At 36.0% G+C, this 25,577-nt stretch overlaps 1 pseudogene across 1 annotated transcript; it reads right to left on the bottom strand.

The window, feature by feature from the left end:
- Nucleotides 1-16,986: 16,986 nt before the first annotated feature.
- On the bottom strand, nt 16,987-23,007 carry LOC308704934 (leukocyte elastase inhibitor-like; annotated as a pseudogene). The gene is made up of 6 exons: nt 22,840-23,007; nt 22,272-22,451; nt 22,067-22,185; nt 21,601-21,743; nt 21,350-21,517; nt 16,987-17,403 (listed from the first exon to the last, which is right to left on the bottom strand). The product of its transcript is annotated as a leukocyte elastase inhibitor-like (transcript).
- Between the last annotated feature and the right edge of the window lie 2,570 nt (nt 23,008-25,577).

Consider the following 25,577-nt stretch of genomic DNA (forward strand, 5'->3'; position numbering starts at 1 on the left):
CAAGCTGTCAGAGTGTACAAACAGGGAACGTTCTTCGACAAGGTTATGAACAAAAACGTTCTTTTAAAGGGTTAGTTCACACAAAAATGAAAATTATCCCATAATTTACTCACCCTCAAGCCACCCTTCTTCTTTCAGCCAAACACTAAACAAGTTATTAAAAATATCCTGGCTCTTCCTAGCTTTATAATGGGAGAGAATGGTACCTGAGATGTTGAAAACCAAAAAATGGCATCTATCCATCATAAAAGTAATTCATATGGCTCCAGGGGGTTAATAAAGGCCTTCTGAAGCCATTTTTAATATAACTCTGATTGTGTTCGGCTGAAAGAATAAAGTCATATACATCTAGGATGGATAGGATATATCTAGGATATATATATATATATATATATATATATATATATATATATATATATATATATATATGCACAAATACAAAGCAGCATAATTAAAAAAAAAAGTTTATTTAATCCTGACAAATTAAGTTTTGCATTGGCTGTTCTCAATTCTCAATCAAATAAATCATTCAACATTTTCAGTCATGTTCTATAATCTTACTTAACCCTTTCATGTATGAATTATGATAACCTCAGTCAGGATTTTTTTCCTATGTGTTTTTATTGCTCTTAGGGCATGGAAAACAAGAATTAATTTTTATTTTATTTTTTTACAAATTTTTCAAAGAGATCTTCAGATGTCCACTTGAGTGGACAGCATGCGGTTATGGTTTAAACTAAAGATATACTGTATTAAATAAGACAATAATCAAACAGATAAAGTATGTGAATTAAACTAATCAATACAATTATATCAAATCATCTGAAAACTATAAAATATATACAAAAAATATAAATGCAAAATATTGCAAAGGCTTCATACAACTTCATACAAGTTGCACTTCGCGTATCTTTGATATCAGAACAGGAGGACGTGATTCCATCAGAGTTTTCTACAGTCTGTCAAGGTACAACTGTGGAAACCACTCAGATGCTCCCTCCAGTGCACCAGAGTATGGAGATTTACCCTTATTAGCTGTTAATTCTGATTATGTTCAAGATGGACATGCACATTTCTATCATAGCCCTCCTCTGAGAAACCTAGCGATACGTTTTTTTTCAATCTCATCTGAATTGATCAGTGTTGGGGGTAACGCATTACAAGTAACATGCATAACACATTCAGATTACTTTTTGATGTTACAAGTAAAGTAATGGATTACAAGTAACATGCATTACCTAATCAGATTACTTTTTGATGTAACGAGTAAAGAAACGCATAATAAGTAACATGCATTACGTAATCAGATTACTTTTTGATGTTATGAGTAAAGAAACGCATTACAATAACACACATTACATAATCAGATTACTTTTTGATGTTATGAGTAGGAAACGCATTACAAATAACATGCATTACGTAATCAGATTACTTTTTGATGTTATGAGTAAAAAAATGCATTACAATAAAATGCATTATGAAATCAGATTACTTTTTGATGTTATGAATAAAAAAATGCATTACAATAACATGCATTACGAAATCAGATTACTTTTTGATCTAACAAGTAATGCATTACAAGTGTCATATATTATGTAATCACATGACTTTTTTCGATGTCAATGAAAATTACATTCTAATAATACAAATACATTTCACGAGTTCACATCTACATATAATTAATACAATAAGTTTATGCGTATTTGGCGTGCTGTCCGGGGGGAGGGCTCCGAGCTCGGAGTTAGGCCCGAACCCAAAGTACTCCCCCCAGTTGGTAAGTGTAGATGGAACTGGAAGTGAGGAGATGGGGTGGAGGAGGGATGCTGACAAACTTTCAATGAACAGAGATAGGTCTGCTGTGAATTTATACTCTGTCATTGAGTTGATTACTGATTAATCTCCAGCTGTGCATAATTTGGTTAATTATCTGAACCTGCTCCTCCAGAATTTTGTTAAATAAAACCTCATTTATTTACAGTTAAAAAGTCACTGCAGATTAAGTTTTTAAGTTTTAATTTTCAAAAACAATATTCACATTATAATTATGAATTGTAGCTGAAATATAGCAGTTGATGCATGAGGTCCACTACAGTGGACATGTGATTAATCAGAGTTTTCTCTCAATCTAAAATCAAAACTTGGAAAATTTTACTGTGATATAACTCATTAGATTGTCACATTCACCATCTGTCTTCATCTGTGTGTGCACTACACTTCCCATCATCCTCCTTGGCACACCTGCACTCGATCACCCATCATCACCTGCACTCCCTCGTTAACAAGCCCTTTATATTCAGCACTCAGTCACTCACTCTTCGTCTGGTCTTGTCTACACACATCTATTCATGACTCACAGACTCTCTACTTCACCTACCTGCATACTTACCGTCGATCCCGATCTTCTTCAGCTTGTCTTCAGTCCATCTTCAAGAGAATCTTCATCATCTGTATCTGCAAGAGAAAGAGAGACTTTGTTATCATTCAGTTTAAGCTATCATCTGATTTTCAACTTACTGTATAGTGTTAACTCACCTGTTACGCTGTACCGATCCATTCTGCAAATTAAAGCATTTAAACTTACCATCTTGCCTGCTTCGTCTATATATGAAACCTGACATAGCTATTGCTTGATGCTGCAATATTTTTTTTACCTACAAGAGTCTCCTAGGATAGAAGGAATGGGTGGATATTCCGGAGCAACTTGGTATGTCTTGCCTGACCTTGACTGACCCTTGGCCATCTTGGTTTGGAGGGGAAAAAAATCGAAACACAAAGGCTTGCCACTTGGTTGCAATTTATAGGATGATGCACCAGGGTCCAATGAAGAGGCTGATGTGCAACTTTGCCATAAAAACCCGTGCAAATTCAAGAAAATGCTATTTAATAGCTGTCCACTGTAATTTGATATAAACCAACAAGGATTAATCTGTGTCGTCATCATGTCATTTCCTATGATGAACAAGCTGGATTGCATTTTTAACCAGCATGCACCCTTTGAATCTTCTTATTATTGTTCCTAAAATTGTTGTATGATAGTGTAGTTTATTAATTATAATAAAAAAAATGCACCTGTCAGTGATAATTTCTGCGAATAATATAATTCTAAAATGACCCTCAGTGACGTGTGTTTTCAAATGTGGCAATGTTCATATTTATTCTTATTCATATATCATTCAGGCATATATCTGTCAGTCAGGCCAACGCTGTGAAGGTACTTACCTGTTTAAAATAAAGGTAAATTATGTCTGAACTGAGTCATCTTGGGTGTGAATGTATGAGGTTTGGGCATGTAAGTGTGAAAACATAATTGAAGCCAAATAATGTCAGTTATGACCCAGCAAACCACAAGGGGGTCAGAGGGTTTCTTCTCACAGTAGTTTTTAGGTTGTTCGTGCTTATTGGAATTATTTTATTTATTTATTTTAAAGATTGCACATATAAAGCAACTTTATATTTATACTGAAATGAATAGTGTGTGTGTGTGTGTGTGTGTGTGTGTGTGCGTTGCTCCAGCAGTCACTGAAATACAGTAAATCACTTTGGATAGAAGCATCTGATCAATGACAGCTTGCTTTTTACTTTCTTACTTAACATAAATGAGCATTCACATGATATTTAACATTGCCTGAATGCAGTTGTATTTATCTAACATAAATATACCCAAAACTAGGAGTAAATAAATAAGTAAATGTGAGATACAATTGAGAGTGCATGTGATCAACATTAATTGAGGCATTTCTATAATGTTAAAAATGCACAGTAATTCTATTAAATGAAAACTATCTATATTCTTGTTTTGTACTATGACATGCACTCATTCATTATGGAATATTTTCCCGTGAGATTGTGTCAGAAAATGTGGCAATATTAATTTTGTGCCAAATACATTTTAACCTGAAGCCAAAGAATGCCAGTTCTGCAGAATGCTGACTCTGCAAACCACAAGATTTTCTTGAAAAAGATTTCAGGTTTTGGCTCAGAAGGTTTCTTCTCACAGTAGTTTTTAGGTTGTTCATGCTTATTGGAAAAAAAAATGTTTAAAGATTGCACATATGAAATAAAGCAACTTTATATTTATTCTGACATTAATAGTCATTGTGTGCATGTGCGTGTGTGCGTTACACAGTTGTGTGCTCTGGTTACACATTGTCACTGAAATAATGTAAACCACTTTGGATAGTAGCATCTGACAAATGACAGCTTGCTTTTATTTTATATGTAATAAACAATTGCAGCAGCAGTGTTATGAAGCTGTGAGAAATAATTATTACAAAGGTCAGATGCATTTGAGAAAGCCTTGTGACCCAGGGGGGTTCCAGTAACAGTTGGCTGCTAATAGCTTCACAGGCCTATTCAATGGTACAGCTGTGTAACAACACCGTCCTCTAAAACTAATCCAGCCCGTTCTGTCGCTTTGAATGTCGACGGGAATGTCAAGGAGAGGAGCGAAAACTGCTGTCAGGACAGATGTTTCATCTGCAGTAGATCCGCGATCCACAGAAACAAAAGCAAATATCGGCATTCCTTAATTGTTGCTTAATAAATTCAACATCTGTATAATTTCCATTCTAGTTCTGTAAAAGTCAGATATCAAGCTGTCAGAGTGTACAAACAGGGAACGTTCTTCGACAAGGTTATGAACAAAAACGTTCTTTTAAAGGGTTAGTTCACACAAAAATGAAAATTATCCCATAATTTACTCACCCTCAAGCCACCCTTCTTCTTTCAGCCAAACACTAAACAAGTTATTAAAAATATCCTGGCTCTTCCTAGCTTTATAATGGGAGAGAATGGTACCTGAGATGTTGAAAACCAAAAAATGGCATCTATCCATCATAAAAGTAATTCATATGGCTCCAGGGGGTTAATAAAGGCCTTCTGAAGCCATTTTTAATATAACTCTGATTGTGTTCGGCTGAAAGAATAAAGTCATATACATCTAGGATGGATAGGATATATCTAGGATATATATATATATATATATATATATATATATAAAAAAATGCATTACAATAACATGCATTACGAAATCAGATTACTTTTTGATCTAACAAGTAATGCATTACAAGTGTCATATATTATGTAATCACATGACTTTTTTCGATGTCAATGAAAATTACATTCTAATAATACAAATACATTTCACGAGTTCACATCTACATATAATTAATACAATAAGTTTATGCGTATTTGGCGTGCTGTCCGGGGGGAGGGCTCCGAGCTCGGAGTTAGGCCCGAACCCAAAGTACTCCCCCCAGTTGGTAAGTGTAGATGGAACTGGAAGTGAGGAGATGGGGTGGAGGAGGGATGCTGACAAACTTTCAATGAACAGAGATAGGTCTGCTGTGAATTTATACTCTGTCATTGAGTTGATTACTGATTAATCTCCAGCTGTGCATAATTTGGTTAATTATCTGAACCTGCTCCTCCAGAATTTTGTTAAATAAAACCTCATTTATTTACAGTTAAAAAGTCACTGCAGATTAAGTTTTTAAGTTTTAATTTTCAAAAACAATATTCACATTATAATTATGAATTGTAGCTGAAATATAGCAGTTGATGCATGAGGTCCACTACAGTGGACATGTGATTAATCAGAGTTTTCTCTCAATCTAAAATCAAAACTTGGAAAATTTTACTGTGATATAACTCATTAGATTGTCACATTCACCATCTGTCTTCATCTGTGTGTGCACTACACTTCCCATCATCCTCCTTGGCACACCTGCACTCGATCACCCATCATCACCTGCACTCCCTCGTTAACAAGCCCTTTATATTCAGCACTCAGTCACTCACTCTTCGTCTGGTCTTGTCTACACACATCTATTCATGACTCACAGACTCTCTACTTCACCTACCTGCATACTTACCGTCGATCCCGATCTTCTTCAGCTTGTCTTCAGTCCATCTTCAAGAGAATCTTCATCATCTGTATCTGCAAGAGAAAGAGAGACTTTGTTATCATTCAGTTTAAGCTATCATCTGATTTTCAACTTACTGTATAGTGTTAACTCACCTGTTACGCTGTACCGATCCATTCTGCAAATTAAAGCATTTAAACTTACCATCTTGCCTGCTTCGTCTATATATGAAACCTGACATAGCTATTGCTTGATGCTGCAATATTTTTTTTACCTACAAGAGTCTCCTAGGATAGAAGGAATGGGTGGATATTCCGGAGCAACTTGGTATGTCTTGCCTGACCTTGACTGACCCTTGGCCATCTTGGTTTGGAGGGGAAAAAAATCGAAACACAAAGGCTTGCCACTTGGTTGCAATTTATAGGATGATGCACCAGGGTCCAATGAAGAGGCTGATGTGCAACTTTGCCATAAAAACCCGTGCAAATTCAAGAAAATGCTATTTAATAGCTGTCCACTGTAATTTGATATAAACCAACAAGGATTAATCTGTGTCGTCATCATGTCATTTCCTATGATGAACAAGCTGGATTGCATTTTTAACCAGCATGCACCCTTTGAATCTTCTTATTATTGTTCCTAAAATTGTTGTATGATAGTGTAGTTTATTAATTATAATAAAAAAAATGCACCTGTCAGTGATAATTTCTGCGAATAATATAATTCTAAAATGACCCTCAGTGACGTGTGTTTTCAAATGTGGCAATGTTCATATTTATTCTTATTCATATATCATTCAGGCATATATCTGTCAGTCAGGCCAACGCTGTGAAGGTACTTACCTGTTTAAAATAAAGGTAAATTATGTCTGAACTGAGTCATCTTGGGTGTGAATGTATGAGGTTTGGGCATGTAAGTGTGAAAACATAATTGAAGCCAAATAATGTCAGTTATGACCCAGCAAACCACAAGGGGGTCAGAGGGTTTCTTCTCACAGTAGTTTTTAGGTTGTTCGTGCTTATTGGAATTATTTTATTTATTTATTTTAAAGATTGCACATATAAAGCAACTTTATATTTATACTGAAATGAATAGTGTGTGTGTGTGTGTGTGTGTGTGTGCGTTGCTCCAGCAGTCACTGAAATACAGTAAATCACTTTGGATAGAAGCATCTGATCAATGACAGCTTGCTTTTTACTTTCTTACTTAACATAAATGAGCATTCACATGATATTTAACATTGCCTGAATGCAGTTGTATTTATCTAACATAAATATACCCAAAACTAGGAGTAAATAAATAAGTAAATGTGAGATACAATTGAGAGTGCATGTGATCAACATTAATTGAGGCATTTCTATAATGTTAAAAATGCACAGTAATTCTATTAAATGAAAACTATCTATATTCTTGTTTTGTACTATGACATGCACTCATTCATTATGGAATATTTTCCCGTGAGATTGTGTCAGAAAATGTGGCAATATTAATTTTGTGCCAAATACATTTTAACCTGAAGCCAAAGAATGCCAGTTCTGCAGAATGCTGACTCTGCAAACCACAAGATTTTCTTGAAAAAGATTTCAGGTTTTGGCTCAGAAGGTTTCTTCTCACAGTAGTTTTTAGGTTGTTCATGCTTATTGGAAAAAAAAAATGTTTAAAGATTGCACATATGAAATAAAGCAACTTTCTATTTATTCTGACATTAATAGTCATTGTGTGCATGTGCGTGTGTGCGTTACACAGTTGTGTGCTCTGGTTACACATTGTCACTGAAATAATGTAAACCACTTTGGATAGTAGCATCTGACAAATGACAGCTTGCTTTTATTTTATATGTAATAAACAATTGCAGCAGCAGTGTTATGAAGCTGTGAGAAATAATTATTACAAAGGTCAGATGCATTTGAGAAAGCCTTGTGACCCAGGGGGGTTCCAGTAACAGTTGGCTGCTAATAGCTTCACAGGCCTATTCAATGGTACAGCTGTGTAACTAAACTGTGCACATATATTTTTGATGCTTAAATTATGTTCAAAATCATGAATCAGTCAAACGGTCTGAATCCACTTGCATTCGGTTGGACTTCTCTCACTGAATCATCTGAATTGATTTCTCAGTCAGTATCGAGAGAACAAACCATAGTGAAAAAAAAGTATACTTTATTGTATTTGAAATATATTCAAATACTAACAAAAATTGTACTCTTTAAAAATATTAAAAGTGTATTAGCATCATGCTTTTGCCTATTTTCACAATACAACTTTTAACACAGTTGTACTTTAGTATATTTTATTAAAATATATTTTAGAAAAATATACCTGAAGTGAAAATTCTGTTTATTTTTCAAAAGTGTATTTATTCTGCCATAAATATACTTCCTTTGGAGTACATTGGTATTGTAACTTTTTCTTTTACACACACCTCTCTATGACAATCTCGTGGTCTTTGATGCTCAGGTGCATGTGCTCCAGGTTTTTTCCCAGGTATTTACATGTGTACATACAGTATGTTGGGTTTATTGTTGTATCATTGTTACACCTTTGATTGTGGTGTCCAACATTTCTTTCTCTCCTTTTTTTTTTTTTTTTACATTTCCATTGTTTTAACCGGTGCATATTTTAATTATTTCATTTTATTTTAATATCGTAATTATTATTATTATTATTATTATTTTCATCATCTTTTGTACTATTACTGTTTAATTAACATCATCTAAGGCAGGTTGTTCTGGATTGGTTGGGGAGGGATTGAAAATGTAAAAAATACAATCTCTGTACAAACAATAGCATTTGTCTTTGAAAAAAATAAAAGTTTATTTATTTGCACTTTATTAAAAATATATTTTAGGTATATTTAACTGTGTGCTGGAAATGATCATTGTAACAATGCATTGAAAGTATACTTTCAAAATACTTTTTAGTATACTATGATAGTAGAGAGTATAGATAGCCTTGTGGGCAAGTGCGCCGACATGTAGTGTTGTGCTTCAGGAAACCTGAGTTCGAGTCCCGGCTCATGGACCTTTTCAAAAGTACACTAAATACACTTAAAGTTATGTTTAATTACAACTAAAATGCTTTTAATGTGTCAAACTCTTTGGGGAAAACTTGTGACTTTGAGTGTATGTGTATAAATACAGAAAGGGGAAGTGAAACTAGACTGTTAGAATCTTGTGATTAACAAATGAAGTCATCATTAAAACCTTGTGATAAGTAATCACAAGAACAAAGTTTGCTTTACCTAGTAACAGAGGGGTTTGCATATGAAGAACCAATCAAATAGTAGGGAAATTATAATGCAGCCTGACATTTATGCCATACCTCTGTACTATAAAAACTGTTGTATCCGTATTTTCGGGTGGGATTCTCAATGGAATTTGTCTGAGATCCTCCGGCCTTGCTTCTTGGGAGAGATTCCCTGAGAACTGCTCGGGAAGATCTCCTGGCCGTGATTAAAGCATTTAAAGGACATTTGCAGGTCTGTTTGTCGATTTATTCCTGCGCAGGAAGCTAGTTTAGGAAGTAAGTTTAGGGGAACAAGTTAGGTGAGATATCAAGTGGGGACGTCGATTTGGAGACGAGACCCAGATAGTTAGGTTTAGGGAAAAATCTACCACACTTCCAAAATCTACTGGAAATAGTAGATCATCCGGGGACTTTTGACATACTCTTTTCAACAGACTATGCTTTGTGACACACTTATTCTAATCTCACATACAGGATGGATAGTATTGGACATTGGGATGCAGGGTGAGTGTCTGCAAAGTTAGACGCATGTATGAATGTCTACATTTGAAAGACTTCAGCAGATGATTTTGCTGAACTAACACTATACATAGTTCCCACATGACGTCACAACATACGGGCATTTGCCGACCCGGCGCCATTTCTGTGGGCAGAACAATAGTAGAAGAAGCTGAAGCGAGTAAATTTCGTGATAAAAAGTGAAAATGGTGATCTCCTGCAGTGTCAGTGGATGTTTAAATCGTGTCGGAGGTTCAGTTAAATTTGGATTTTACAGTATACCCGTCATTAGACTTCATGAATGTGAGAAGACTAAGCTTTTGTCAGAACAACGACAGAGGTTATGGCTGGCGAGGATAAACAGGAAAGAAACTCCCTCAAAACACGCAAGAATTTGTTGTTTTTTATTGCGAGTGTACACAAATATAAGTTAACACTTTGCAGTTTGAATTATGTCCTGTATGAACAAAATGACGAGATATTAAAAACATACAAAAACAACATTGTTTCCACTGTTCGATCGCGCCCCCGACTCTATCACTCTCTCTCTCACACACACACACACACACACACACAAATTCCAGCACGGCAATCTCAGATTATGTCCCTAAAGAACCCGCGTATAAAGTAATTCCGCATTACATTAATTTATTTGCACGCGAGTTTTATTTATTTTCATACTGTGTATTCATATTCATGCACATATTTCCAGGCTCGGAATTGCTCACATGTATTAAAACTCCTAGCCAATACCAGATAATGATACACATGATAATACTGTATCTGAGGCAAAGCTGCATAATCAGTGCTCAGTGCTTCCTTTGTTAGCGCATACGGATCCACACCATTTATGACTGAAATTTTCGCATTGTACCTATCTCTGTCTTGTGTTAATAGAGTCTCTTAATCTCTGTCACTTTGTCTCTTCATGATTTTCGTAACATTATAAATGGAAAGAAATATTCGAAATTTGCTTGTAAAACTCATAGACAGTATGGTAAAACATTGTAAACACAGCAGCTTTTGCCCTCAAAGATGGCGTCTCCGGGGAGGTCACGTGACATTAATTGGCCTGTGGGAACTATGTATACAACAAGACAGAGTCAGCTAACACGATATTAAAAGGTTACCATAGTAAAAGTATTTATGCACATTTATGTATGTGTAAGTGCTTTGACAAACGCCTGTCCACTCCACTGCACACTGAACAAGCAAAAGACACAAGAGAGTGTTTTACATGTTTCACATCCTTGTGTAGTTTGATGTGTATATGGCTAATCATTTGATGGTTTGTGTGTAGTTACTCCGCAAAAACACCATTTTTAGAAGAGTTAAAGAGGTGGTTGATTCTGATTTCACTTTTCTAACTTTAGTTAGTGTGTAATGTTGCTGTTTGAGTATAAACAACATCTGCAAAGTTACAACGCTCAAAGTTCAAAGCAAAGGGAGATATTTTCTTTTGAAGAATTGGCTGGTAGGAACTACACAATATTCCTCCCAGGTTAGTGACATCACCAACCCTAAAATTTACATAGAATATGCTAATCAATGACTAGAAGATAACTACACATCAGCTACATAAATTCATCAACTAACCATTCAGAAATGTCCTGTTGCTTCTACATGTTGTCACTTCTTCTAGAGTCTCTCCATCATTGTCTGACTCCAGTTTGAACATAAAAGGCTAAACGTTTTTAAAGTTTTCAATGCATGTGCATGTGAGGTAAAAGGACACAAGCTGTTGTAGCTCCGCCCCCTGTGCTGGGAGCAGCAGCTCATTTGCATTTAAAGGGACAGACAAAAATGGTGCGTTCAAGAGATGTGAAAAGTTTTGCATGTTTTGTGGTTTTGTGTATAAAGTTTCGAGAAATGGAGCCATATTTCAGAAATTGTGTGTAAGCAATTTTTAAGAGGTGTGAAGTACATGTATCTTGGAGGCATCTTGCCTCTGGGAAAGGGTTGATTGATCCTTGGAAAAGGTTAAAATAAAGATTGTTTGGACATGTTGCCTCTGGCAGAATTCCACAATTAAAGAGAAAGACGAGAGGAGTAATATTAAATTACGGGAAACAGGTGGGGTGAATCTTACAAAAATGTAAGTTGCATGGTCATTGCCAAACAGCAGATAATACAAATGTACAAGAATAGCGCCCTGGCAAAAGACAATGCAGTGACTGACATCTAACTTTGTTGCTTTGTTAAATAAAGTCGAATTTGACTCCTAAAACTCCTGAGCTTCATTTGTAAGAAAGAAAATACTTTTTTCCTCAACACTTTCTTAAATAGAACTGAGCATGCACACTCTATTTAACATTACCTATATGCAACTCTAACACAAATATACCAAAATGTGTAAACTGAGTAATAACATCCTTTCATAAAAAAAGTTTATATAATAAGTACATGTGAACAACATTAACTGATACATTTGTGTATTGATACATTGATGCACTGTGATCAAAAAAGTCAAACATACTTATATTAAATGAAACTATATTCCTGTTTTGTACTGTGGCATGCATTCATTCTCAATGGAATCTCTCTAATCAGAATGGGCTGATGTGATTGGAGTGTTGCACTGTATTTGGGTTTGTGCCAAAAATAATGTTTTTAATTGAGTTAAGGTTTCCAACGCATCTGATAAATTCATTTGCAGCAGCAGTTTTGTAGTTGTTTGTGGTGAATGATTAGCTTTAAAAAAAAAAAAAAAAAAAAAAAAAAAATATATATATATATATATATATATATATATATATAGTTCTTTAAAGATAGGCCATTGTACTTATGAAGAGCAGCATCTAGCCGTTAAATATATTAAATCTCAGAAAAATAGAAATATAATTACTCTTTCTCTCTCTCTCTCTCTCTCTCTCTCTCTCTCTCTCTCTCTCTCTCTCCCTCTCCCTCTCCCTCTCCCTCTCCCTCTCCCTCTCCCTCTCCCTCTCCCTCTCCCTCTCTCTCTCTCTCTCTCTCTCTCTCTCTCTCTCTCTCTCTCTCTGTGTTATTGGGACATTTTTGTTACCCATGAGGGAAACAGCTTATAATCATACTGTGATGTTTTTTTGAAAATTTAAAAAAGCAGAAAGTTCAGTATAAAAATCATGCCTATGAAATGTCCCCATAAAACATGGAAACCCTACATGTGTATGTTGTGTATTTAACACCCGGTTGCTCCAGTTTCACTATAATACTGTAAATCAAATAAAAGCGTCCGACAAATGAAAGCCTGCCATAAACACACATTGTATTTAACATAGCCCATATGCAGTTATACATATATATATATATATATATATATATATATATATATATATATATATATATATATATATATATATATATATATATATATATATATAAAAATCCAAATTTGTAAACAAGGAGCATTAATAACATCTTTTTAAAAAAAAAATCAAAAGTCTAAATTCATGCACATGATCAAAGACACAACTGATGCATTCCTGTAATATTAGAAGAAGATGAAACTTTTTAGACAACAAATATTGAACCATATGAGGCATATTCATGTCTGAAGTTTGCAGGAAACTGAGTCTGCTTTATGACACGCACGCACGCACGCACGCACGCACACACACACACACACACACAAAACAAATATTAGTGACGATATTACATAGATTTCCATAACTTTTATATCAGGTTTATATTTTTTTTATCACCTAACCCAAACCCTACCCCTACCGATTAGAGAAACATTGAATAAAAACATGTTTTGACTGATTTATAAGCCTTTTTCAGTAGTAAGGTCCAGTAAAATGTTGTCACTAGACGGCTGTCAAAATATTGCATTATATACAGTGCTATGCATAAGTTTAGACACCCATGCTAAAGTTGACTAAAAAGAGGATTAAAAAATCATCTTTTGGAAATTGAACTTAATGCCTTAATAAAAAAAAAAAAGGAAAAATCCAACCTTTAAGGACACCAATTTTCTTTGTGAATGAATAATGTATCGTAAATAAATAAATGTTCTTCCTTAAAATACAGGGTGCATAAGTTTGGACACCCCTATGTTAAATTCCCATAGAGGCAGGCAGATTTTTATTTTTAAAGGCCAGTAACTTCATGGATCCAGGATACTATGCATCCTGATAAAGTTCCCTTGGCCTTTGGAATTAAAATAGCCCCACATCATCACATATCCTTCACCATACCTAGAGATTGGCATGGTTTTATTTCAGTTAGCCTAATAGCTGGTTTGATTTGCATTGAGAGATGATCTTATGGAAAGTACTCCATGCCAATCTCTAGGTATAGTGAAGGCTGTGTGATGAGGTGGGGCTATTTTAATTCCAGAGGCCAAGGGAACTTTATCAGGATCATCATATATCTAATCATATATGGGGATGATTAGGAGGCCATGATTGACAGAGGCCACTGGGCAAATTTGGCCATAATTTTGGATTCTTTGTGACCACAGAGAGTCAGGGCCTCAGTTTAACGTCTCATCCGAAGGACGGTGCTCTTTGACAGTATAGTGTCCCCATCACTTTACTGGGGCGTTAGGACCCACACAGACCACAGGGTGAGCGCCCCCTGATGGCCTCACTAACACCTCTTCCAGCAGCAACCTGGTTTTCCCAGGAAACTCCCATCCAGGTACTGACCAGGCTCAACCCTGCTTAGCTTCAGTGGGTAACCAGTCTTGGGCTACATGGGCGATATGGCTGCTGGATCAGTGCATGGGGCCTATTTTACCTGTGGAACATGCTAGACTATGCCTTCTTGGATATAAATCAGTGCCCTTATTAAGAATGGTTGTCTCACAGCTGCCAGGGGGATTTTAAACCCTATAAAGATTGGATTAATGGGATGATTGAAATTGCTTCATATCAGAGCATGCTGGGGAGAGTGTAGTGAGGGAGAAATTAAAAACATGGGATAATTTTTGGCAGCATTTAAAAATGGAGTGAATAATTAGGACTGCTTAACAATTGTTTAATTTCCATGTGCTTTTGTTTTGATTGAATTCCAATGGTGGTGACTAGTGGCTGAATATGTAATTGCAAAGGTGAATTACTGAATACTGTGGTGATAAACTAAGTTTTGACTTGAAAAAAAGTGAATGGTAAAAAAAATGGACTTGAGACAAATCCCCCGAAACGATCAGCCTTCACTTTAAGCTTTCATTTTGGATAATAGAAGAGCAGGAGAAGTGCAAAGCAAGTGTTTCAGAACTTGCAAAAGCTGTCAAGAGACTGTTTCATCTCACACTGCAAGACACAACGTGCCGAAGTGAAATGCATTGATCTAACAGCATCTAAAATATATGGCATTACAAGGGGAAGGAGTACAGTGAGAAGTGTCTGGTCTCCGCTTACCCCTTTTCCACCAGAATGGTTCTACAGGACTAATGAGTAGTACAACTTCAACAGTTCAGCTACTATTAACTAATATGGAAACAAGCTTAACTAATCAGTAAGTAATATCGAATGTAGGACTAACGCCCGTTAGGTATGCGGTGCATGTTGCGGTGCGTAGGCTATGCGGTACAGGAGCAGCACGTGCTAGTGCTTTCACATACAGTACGTATGCTTCGTTTGCAGTGCGTAACTGATCCATACTCACTATTTTTATTTCAAATCCGGAAGTTATGCAGCAAGTTTTATTAAAAAAAAGTTTTGTCAGCATTAGCGATTCTCTTTGTACACATATACACTCTTGACATATGCACATTTAAATACAATTTAAACATAGAAGGCCTTTTATTCCATGCATTACTTCTACTTATATTAAAGGGTTAGTTCACCCAAAAATGAAAATTCTGTCAGTAATTACTCTCCCTCATGTTGTTCCAACCCCGTAAGACTTTCGTTCATCTTCGGAACACAAATTAAGATATGTTTGATGAAATCTGAGAGCTGGATCACTCCTCCTGCAGGCTTATGGACACCTCAACTTGCTGACCCAAATGTATTAAAGACATTGTTAATATAGTCCAAGTGAGTCCAGTGGCTCAATCTTAAGTTTATAAAGCGACGAGAATACTTTTTGTGCGCAAAAAACAACAAAAATAACGACTTTATTCCACTTTTCATTTCCTTCTCTCTGGACCTCGAGTTTTTTTTACGTAGTGTAATAGCGTAGCGCGTCTGTGTTTCACGTCACCACGTATCACACATGACCAGAGTCGCCCAATAGTGAGCCTACGTGGTGACGTGCAACACAGACGCGCTACGCTTAAACACTACGCAAAAAGACTCGAGGTCCAGATAGGCCTATTGGCTTCACTTTGTCTCCGTTGAATCCAATGGGGTCGCTGTGTCCATTTCTTTTACTGTCTATGGTATACACGTGCACATGGAACCGATCGCTGGACCGCATCCGCCTGCAAACGGTAGTTTAAGATAGTTCCTAAGTAGGTAATCAATAATTACTTAAATGAGATTGGCATCATTAGGAACTAAAAGGTAATCATGACAAATTATAAAGAATTACTAATTAATTACTAATCACAACATTAACGTGGCTGAGACATTAACGTGAGGCAATTGTGTTTTTTTACTCTCAACATGGTCATAAAATGCAACATTAAGTGTTACCTAGTCACTACTATGCAGGAACTACTAGTGATCTGGACCATTATTTTAAAGTGAAAAACATAATTTTTCACTTTAAAATAATGGTCCAGGTCACTATAGTTCTTGAAGATTGTCTTTTTTTTTACTCAGAACATGGTCAAGTACCGACCTAACACTTGAGTAATTAGTGATGCATTTTATGACTATATTCAGAGTAAAAATTATGACGGATTACGTCTCAGTCTCAGATGCACAATAATGTTCTTTATAATTTGTCAGTTAGTTAATAGTTATTAATGAGGCTAATATCATTAAGTAATTATTGATTACCTAATAAGGAACTATCTCCTAAATTTGATATTACTTACTGATTAGTTCAGCTTGTTTCTATATTAGTTAATAGACAGTAGTAGCTGAAGTGTTAATGTTGTACTAGTCCTGCATTACTTCCTGCATAATGACGGACCATTATTGATTACCTAATAAAGAACTATCTCCTAAATTTGATATTACTTACTTAAGATTGTTTCTATATTAGTTAATAGTAGTAGCTGAAGTGTTAATGTTGTATTAGTCCTGCATTACTTCCTGCATAGTTAGTTATTAATAACTGACCATTATTATTATTATTATTATTATAATAAGGGTTCCCCAGAATAATCCCCCCCAAAAAATATATATTTTACATTACATTCAGTACATGCAGAACTGTATCAAGATTCTTAAATGACTCTGTAAGTAAACGCATCCAGACAATTTCACTCAATTATTTACTAATGATTTTATTTATCAGAGGAACACAGTCATCTGGAATTATCACTTCATCATCACTATCTTCAAGGAGAACAGAGGCGTCCATAGAACAGAATGACATTGGAGGGATTATGCCGGATGAAGTAAAGGAACGGGTGGTCTGCAGTGAAGATTTTTGGGGGAGAGGATGGCCTTACAGATGTAGTACCGGAGGTGCCGATGCCGGTGGCTGCAGCCGCTTCAGTTCCTTCCTCGTTGACTTCAACAAAGGCTTTATGGATCACCTTCGACACCGCTAGGTCGTTGTTGGAGGACATGCCTGAAAGGTTCACCTTCTGCGGGTCAAAAACATCCTCCATTCCCATGCTGATCAGAAGACTTCCCATGTAGTAGGTTTCCCCCGTCTTAAATTTGGGCAGAGACACTTGAACTTGCTCTAGGATCATCTTGCTGGGTTTGGTCCACTCCATGAGCTTCTCGTAGGTCAGTGTCTTTTCAAGCTGGATAATAAATGGGGCATGTTAATGTGTGTCTATCTGCATAAACTGGGGTCTGTTTGTACAGCATCAATGATGTGACGATTATTTTATTGTACATGAATCGGCAATGCAAGTCTTGGAGTCAGTAACTTGAATACACCTCTTCAATGGCTTAGATTAGTGGTTCTCAACGGGGGCGTTCAGAGAACAACGGGGGGTGTTGGAACAATATTTTTGAAAGGGGGGCGTTCAGGTGTTCATGGGGGGCGTTCACGAGTTTACACCAAAGATCCAAGCAAGACAAGATTAAACATGTAATTACTTGCAAAATAATTGCCTACAACATTCTAAAATCTGCCAGTTTAATGCGACATGTAAGCTATGCGACTCGATTATTTTTCCAGTCATAGACAGCGCTCAAGCACTGACTAGAATCCAGCGCTGACTAGAATCACGCAACGGAGGAATGGAAAGTTGACAAGCCATTAAAAAAGTATTGACTGAAGAACCACTTAAATATTTTCAAATATTTTCAATAAATCATGTTCCAATTCATTTTTCTCTACACTCAAAGTGTTATTTGACAGTCTAACCCTAACCCTTTAAAAAGATAATTAAAAACCAAGTTAAATAGCGATAGGCATAGGTTCACTTCATTATGTAATCAAGTAAGTGATCAGAAAAGCTAAAGCCAATTTTTTTATAACAATTATTAATGAGGGAAAGGGTAACACAAAGCTGATCAGGGAACAGATTAAGAATGTGATGGGAATTAGCCACAGACTTAGAAACCAGTTAGAGTTGAACCTAAATGGTAAATTAATACAAGATCCAGCACAAATAGCTGTAGCCTTTAATGAATATTTTATCAATTCTGTGGATGAAATCGCACAGAATTTTCCCCTAACAACTGGAGATATTATCAAAATAGATGAAAGCAAGCCTTCTTTTAGCATTCAACCTATCTCTGAAATTAAAACCCAGGCAATTATTAATTCTCTTAAAATCTTTTTTATGGAAAATTTATGGAAAGGATTCTAAAATGCTTAAATCCCTGAATGAACATCTAGCCTACCCTATCACACAAATTGTCAACCAGTCAGTACTAGAGGGGATATTTCCAACTACCTGGAAGACTGCGATTGTAACTCCCATATTTAACTACCGCCATATTAGTATTCTACCTGTGGTTTCCAAGGTTGCTGAAAAATGTGTACCAGAGCAGCTTGTCTCTTTCTTTAATAATAGTCCATTTACTCTTAATCCGATGCAGTTTGGCTTCAGGGCAAATCACTCTGCAGAAACAGCTAACTGTTTCTTTTTAGAGACTGTTCGAGCAATGGTTGACAAGGGAGGTTTTGTTGGCGCTGTGTTTTTAGACCTTTGTAAAGCTTTTGACACAGTCAAACATCAGGTCCTTATTGCCAAACTCTCTACTTTTAATTTATCCCCTTCTGCAATCAAATGGATTGAGTCATATTTAACTGGTAGAACTCAATATGTTTCTGTGAACAACCATCGTTCATTAGCTCTTAATTTATGCACAGGGGTACCACAAGGATCGATACTTGGCCCACTTTTGTTTAGTCTATATGTCAATGATCTGCCATCAGTTTGCCCTGATATCAATACACTAATGTATGCGGACGACACTGTAATTTATGTGCATGCCAAGACAAAACATCTGGCTGCTGCCAAACTGACCATAGCTATGGATCAGATCACCAATTGGCTAAATCGTTCATGCCTTCAACTAAATGTAGGTAAAACTGTGGGAATGTTTTTCACAAAGAGACAATGTAACATTGTGTCAAATATAACGATTAGTTAGTATTGTGCCACAATTGGGCGTTTTTATTGACTCTAATCTTTCTTTTAAAGCACATATTAAGAAAGTGTGCAATAGGGTCAAATTTAGCTTAGCCAATTTTATTATATTATATTAGAAATGCACTTACTTTTAATGCTACCAAATTATTTATGGATGCCATGATTGTGTCACATCTAACATGTTGTCTGATAAGATGGGGACAAACTAACAGTTTATCACTAAAGTCATTAGCAATTCTTTATAAAAAAAAAAACTCTCAAAGTTTTGGACCAGAAGCCTAACAGTTCACATCATTGTATTATTCTTTATAACCATAAACTGCTAAGCTGGGAAGATGTAATCAAATACAAAAACATCTTTCTGGTCTACAAAATTTTGCACCGCTCCTGCTCCTTTTAATTCATTCATAATCCAACGTAATAATAGCAGTCAGATCACCAGAAGCACCACACGAGGTGACCTTTAAATCCCATTCAGGAAAAGCACATTTGGTCAATTATCATTTTCTGTTACAGCAATACAAAACTGGAACTCATTGGCCACTATAATCAAAGACATACATACGTATTCCACCTTTACTACACACCTTAAAAACTGGCTGTCCGACAATTACAACTGCACACATTAATCTGACTGATGTGATGTGTATTTGATGTGACATGGTCATGCTGCTGCCACTAGATCTCTGCTGCCTGCCTCAATGTTAGGTCCTGTATGTGTTTCAATGTGTCCTCTGTGTGATTATTTTGTATGTCGATTTGTACTGTTTTAATGCATGAACTGCTTTTAATTGCCTTTGTAATTTGTGCTTGTTTGTTTGTGCTTGCCTCAATTGTGTGCCACACGTTTGTATGTCTTACTCCCTCTTGCTTAGCCCTGCTGCAAATATAATTGTAATGTATTTTATTTGATGTATGCCTACTAACAACTGGCCAGGGACTACAGCTGGAAATTAGCCGTAGAGGCTAAATTTGCTCTTTTAATCAAAAGGGACTGTCACGTCATTATAAACTAATAAACTAAACTAAACTCCGGCAACGGATTTTAAAATTAAACTAAATTCTATTTATAAGGTAAAACTTTTACATTTTTAGGCATTTAGGCATTAACTAATGTGGTTGTGTACACACACTGCCAACACACATTTATGTTCAAACGCCATTTAAAAGTGATTTTTGCATAATAGGTTCCCTTTAAATATCAGTTGTCACTCTATAATGTATTAGTACTTAGTTTTATGATCAAAGCTCTGTAGTTTTAAAACATGTAATGCAATGCAATACAATGATTGAGATGAACAAATAAATGCTCACCAAAAGCCAGATGGATCATATTTTATACTTAAAAATATTTCTGGATAATCAACTAAACCCCAGTAGGTGTTCATCAAAATAATATAAAAGATATTCTTACACTTACCTGATATTAATCAGTAAAGATTTCACAGTTAAAAAAAATAAATAAATAAATAACTTTGAGCTGAAGGTGGACATTTTTAAAAAATGGCCTTTATACTTGCTAAAATATATAGACTATCAATAAGATTACAGAAGGCATGTATTAGATTGTGTGCAACATGTTTTGCCGTTTGATCATGTTGATCATTTAGAGTTCTAAGAAATTTGCTGCTGTCACACCTGTCAGCTGAAGTGCCGATGATAGCCATTAGAGGGCACTCTTACTGTCTACTTGATCATATCATGAACTACATTTCCCATAACCCCTTGCCTGCACTAATCGTGTTCTGATTACTGTGTGTTATTATCTCATTTACTCTTGCCTATATAAGCCCATTCATACTTTGAGAAGTCTTGTTTGTGTCACACTGCATTTCTGAGTGTTTTTCTGGTTTCCTGTGTAATAGTTTTTGATCGTCTGCTTGGTTTTCTGGATTTTCCTGTTTGCCTGTGTTTTCTTCCCTGTTGTTATCTGGATTGTTTGCCTTGTGGTTTTGATAATTTGCCTGTCTTTTTGGATTACTATTCTGGATTGCCCCAATAAACAGCTTCATTTGGATCCTTAACCTGTGTGTGTCTGTCTCTGAGTAGTTTGTGACAAGAGCACACTTATAGGGTTAAACAACAGTTCCAAATAATGAAACAAAGCACCATACTAGCAGAATCTGTGCTGTCTCACCTTCTGAAGGCCAGTGGTGTCGTCTTCCATCGCATTAGGAAGGATGATCAACATACTGAGATTCTTCCCGACATACGGCAGCTCCAGAATCTGACTGTTGATCTCTGGGATAAAGGCCAGAGGAAAGTGCGCCATTTGATGCATCATCTCCACTGGTTTAGTTTGAATCTGCCAAACATTAGTGGAAACACTTTATAACTGCTCTTTTTAAGACTGTTAAAATTATTTTAAAAAAGAGCATGAAATGTCACCTTGTTCAGCTTAAACTGCCCATCTCTGGTGTCTTCCTTTGGGAATTTCTTCTCCCAGTTTCCCTTGAAGTAGATGGCGTTCACCAAAACCAGTTCTGTGTTCTCATCGATGGCTCCCTTTGGCACCAAGTCCTTGATCTTCTCTAAAATACAAATGGACAAATTGTTTACTTTGATCAGTGATTTAATTGATTTTCATATAGGCCTAAATGAATTTACTGAATCTCTAACACTCTATGGTTATGTAAGTCTAAATAAAAAAAGAAATAAAACACTATTAAAGCATCTGTCTCAAAGTTCTTATGGAATAAAGTTTTTATGAACTTATTGGCCAAATAAAAACCGCATTAAAGTCAAAACTTTAACCTCCAAAGAACTTTATAGCTCAACTCAAGACCCTGAACTTAAAAAGCAGCAAAAACACATCAAAGAATTATTTGTGGAGTAAGTTTATGCTGGATTTCACCTTGTGTTTTTTTTCTCCACCCATTGGTTGATGTTGACACGAGCAGCCTCTGATTGGTTCTTGAAGTCCACCTTCTCCAGTCTGGCTTCATAGTAGCTTTTTGCGTCATCAAGGAATTTCTGTAATACAGCAAACCGTTTGAGGTGCAAATGATATTAGAGTTGAGAACATTTCCAGAACCTCCAGTGAATAAACCAAATCTTACCTCAACAAACTGGTAGGATTGCTCTCCGTAGAGGCGGTTAGCAAGACTCAACGCATACGGGACTCCTGGTTTGTTCAGCTCACTCATGAACTTGCTGAAGTTGGAATGAATTTGGTCCACTGAATCATGATGTCCTGGAGTCGCGGCGTCGGGTTTGAGAGGGTTTTTAAAGCCCAAGACCTGCACAGCATTATTGTGGGTAGAATTAATAAAGATAACCTCACTATTCTGATTTGTTTAACATATAAACTCTAAAAAAAAAAATGCTGGGTTGTTTCAACCCATGTTTGGGTGAAATATGGGCAAACCCAACCGTTTAATTTATTTATTTTTTTAATTCAGACCCAACTTTTTTTATTCAGTTTTTAACCCAACAGTTAGGTTTGTCCATATTTGAAACAAACATGGGTTGAAACAACCCAGAATTTATAGAGTTAGTATTAAAAAACAAAATATAATAGTTTAAAATACTGCACATGATGATGCATGAAACACACACATATAGCCTATATACAGTTTGCATTCTGAACTACAGGCCATAAAACATACTGTATAAGTGTGAGATCACCTTAATCATCTGATCTGCTGTGTTTCCTCTTGCACCGAGCAACACCATGGCCAGAGCCGAGGAGATGCTGACAGGAGAGAAGAACACATTTCCTGATGCGTTTCCTCCGCTGATCTCCTTGAACAGGTTGAGGGAGAACTCTGTGTTTGCTGCAGTCAAAGACTCCATTTTCACAAGCTAGAAAAAAATATCAGTAGTTTTATCAACAGCAGATTTGAAGGTCTTCTTCATCATGACACACAATCTGTTTTAATCTAATGATATTACTGTGTGGGTTACCATTGAAATTGCATACATAAAAGTACCTCTAAAAGCATTACCTAGAGTAGTCGGCAGAGAAGATGAAGTTTCCCAGCGTGTCTGAGGAGAGTGAATCTCTGGTTGTGGGTGTCGTTCTAATAAATGATGCCTCACCCTAAAGCGGTCAGCCTTGAAGCCCAATCAGTTTGTAACATTCCCTGTAATTATTAAACTTATGTTTACCCACCTAATACTTAAATTGCATGATTCATTCTTCATTTGTTTATCATAAGTAAAAAAAATAGCTGAAGAAACTAACCTGAACTCAAGACATATAAATGATAATTGTATTAGTCATTCTTAATCATAATGTGTGTACAAGCCAGTAGTGATTATACTTCTGACCCTATGATTGATGGTGACCTCTTGACCTTTTTTTGCAACACCCACGGCCCACCCAAGTCGTGCCCTAGCGATGACCTTGACCCCTCCAGGCCGGTGTTGCCTTTGACCTTGGGTATCCTCCAGGGATGAAAATGATGTATGACCAGTGACTATTTGGAATGTCTATGACCTTGTGAGTTAGCCTGGGAAAACCCAGACAAACTTCCAGCAAATTTAGATTTGCTCTGCAAGTAGTCTGGCAAAGAGCCCATTCAAGCCGATTTCTAATCCGTCCAAATCGAGGCAACAATCAGAAACGTTGAGGCGGGCTTTACATGATGACGATCGCTCTGATTGGTTTTAGGTCTATCCAATTGCGCCCAGAGGCATTTGAGCGACGTGCGTTGGTGATGCCCCTTTGGAAATGAGTTATTAATGAAGCTTTGCCAGACCATAACTCAGTTACTACTAAGAATGGTCTGGTTTTAACCAGGCTACTTGTGAGTATAATTTGTCCTTTGATTAATTTTTGAACTTTGACATGTTATAATGGAAGTCGTGAGGGTTATTTTTTGACCTGATATCAGGATGGGTCTGCACACCACATGTTGCATCCACATTCCATCTCATTATATTTTATGGGGGTCTCCATAAAATATTAAGGAAAAATTAAGATTAAGATTATGGAAAAATTTTAACAGATCATATCACAATACACACACACACACACACACACACACACACACACATTTCAAACCGGTATTACACACTACCCACTGTAGCGTATGGATCAAATCACGATGACTTGCTCATTCTAAGATTCAGAAAGCTTTTAACCTATTGACTCATTGCATGTAAATCACAGCTTAGCGCCAATGAGTCTGAATCAAATTGCTCCCTTTGACACGTTTGTGGCTTGGTGAAAATTTAACAGGAACACCTCCAAGCTCCGTCGTGATCTTCAAACAGATCGTAATCAGTTCAACTCCCCTTTCTCAGCAAGCAAGAAGTCCAGGTGGCAGGAAGAGCCATCTCCGAGATGCCCAATACACATACACAAACATTCTTTGCATCTAACTCAGAATATAAGTAATTCCAAAATGTATATGATATATTCCTGTATGCATGTATGTTCAAATTAGGCTGTCAAGAGGAGACAAAGAAACTCTCTCCCGCTCAAAGTTTCTGAATTCTATTGGCCGGTTCACCCAGTAAGGTGGACTCCTTTAAAGGATAATGACGCCCTCTTCAAGCTCTCTCCTCAAGTTTTTTTTTTTTTTTTTTTTTTTTAACTGTTACTTTTTTTTTTTTTTTTTTTTTTTTATTGAACAAAAATCACAGGGGATACATGCATCAAGCGCAACAAATAAATTAAGATACAAAAATATAACAATAAATTCAAAGTAATTCAAGGCAGTGGTCATAGTTCACAAAACATTCATAGAAACTACAAATAGAAAAAAAAAAATAATAATAAAAATAATAATACACATACACATATAAATAAATTAGGGATACATAAATAATCTTCAGAAAATCAGGAGGCAGTTTATAATGAAACCATAATTTTTTTGAGCAACAAAGAAGTTTTAGCAGCTTTCTTATTAGCTGATAAACAAAGAGAGTCATAAAATATTTTTAAATCGACACAAAAAAGTTTAAAATTGGGCTTAGAATCAGTAACTTTACATTTATGAAGATGAAATTTGCCACATAAAGTAAGCAGTTTTAATCTGTCATCCATCTCCCTTGACCCGGAGTCCCAAATCAAAAACAGCACATTCATAACCTCAAAAGTAAAGAGTTTGTAATAAGCAGAGAAAATAAGCCAGGCTACTTTTTTCCAGAACTCCTTTGCAAAATCACATTCAAAAAACAAATGTGGTATTGTTTCAAGATTAGAATTACAGAATGTGCATTGTGAAGAGATGTCTAATTTAAACTTAGAAAGAAAAGAGTTACAGGGATAGTAATTATGTAGAATTTTAAAGTAAAGCTCTTTCCACTTATTTGGTAACAGAAACTTATTAACGCCAGTCCATATATTAATGGTAGAAAGAGAAGGATAATTTAATTTCCATTTGAAAAAAGCTTTGGGATGACAGCTGATCTTC

This window comes from Scardinius erythrophthalmus (genome assembly GCF_964197995.2).
Source record: "Scardinius erythrophthalmus genome assembly, chromosome: 16".
Taxonomy (NCBI): Eukaryota; Metazoa; Chordata; class Actinopteri; order Cypriniformes; family Leuciscidae; genus Scardinius; species Scardinius erythrophthalmus.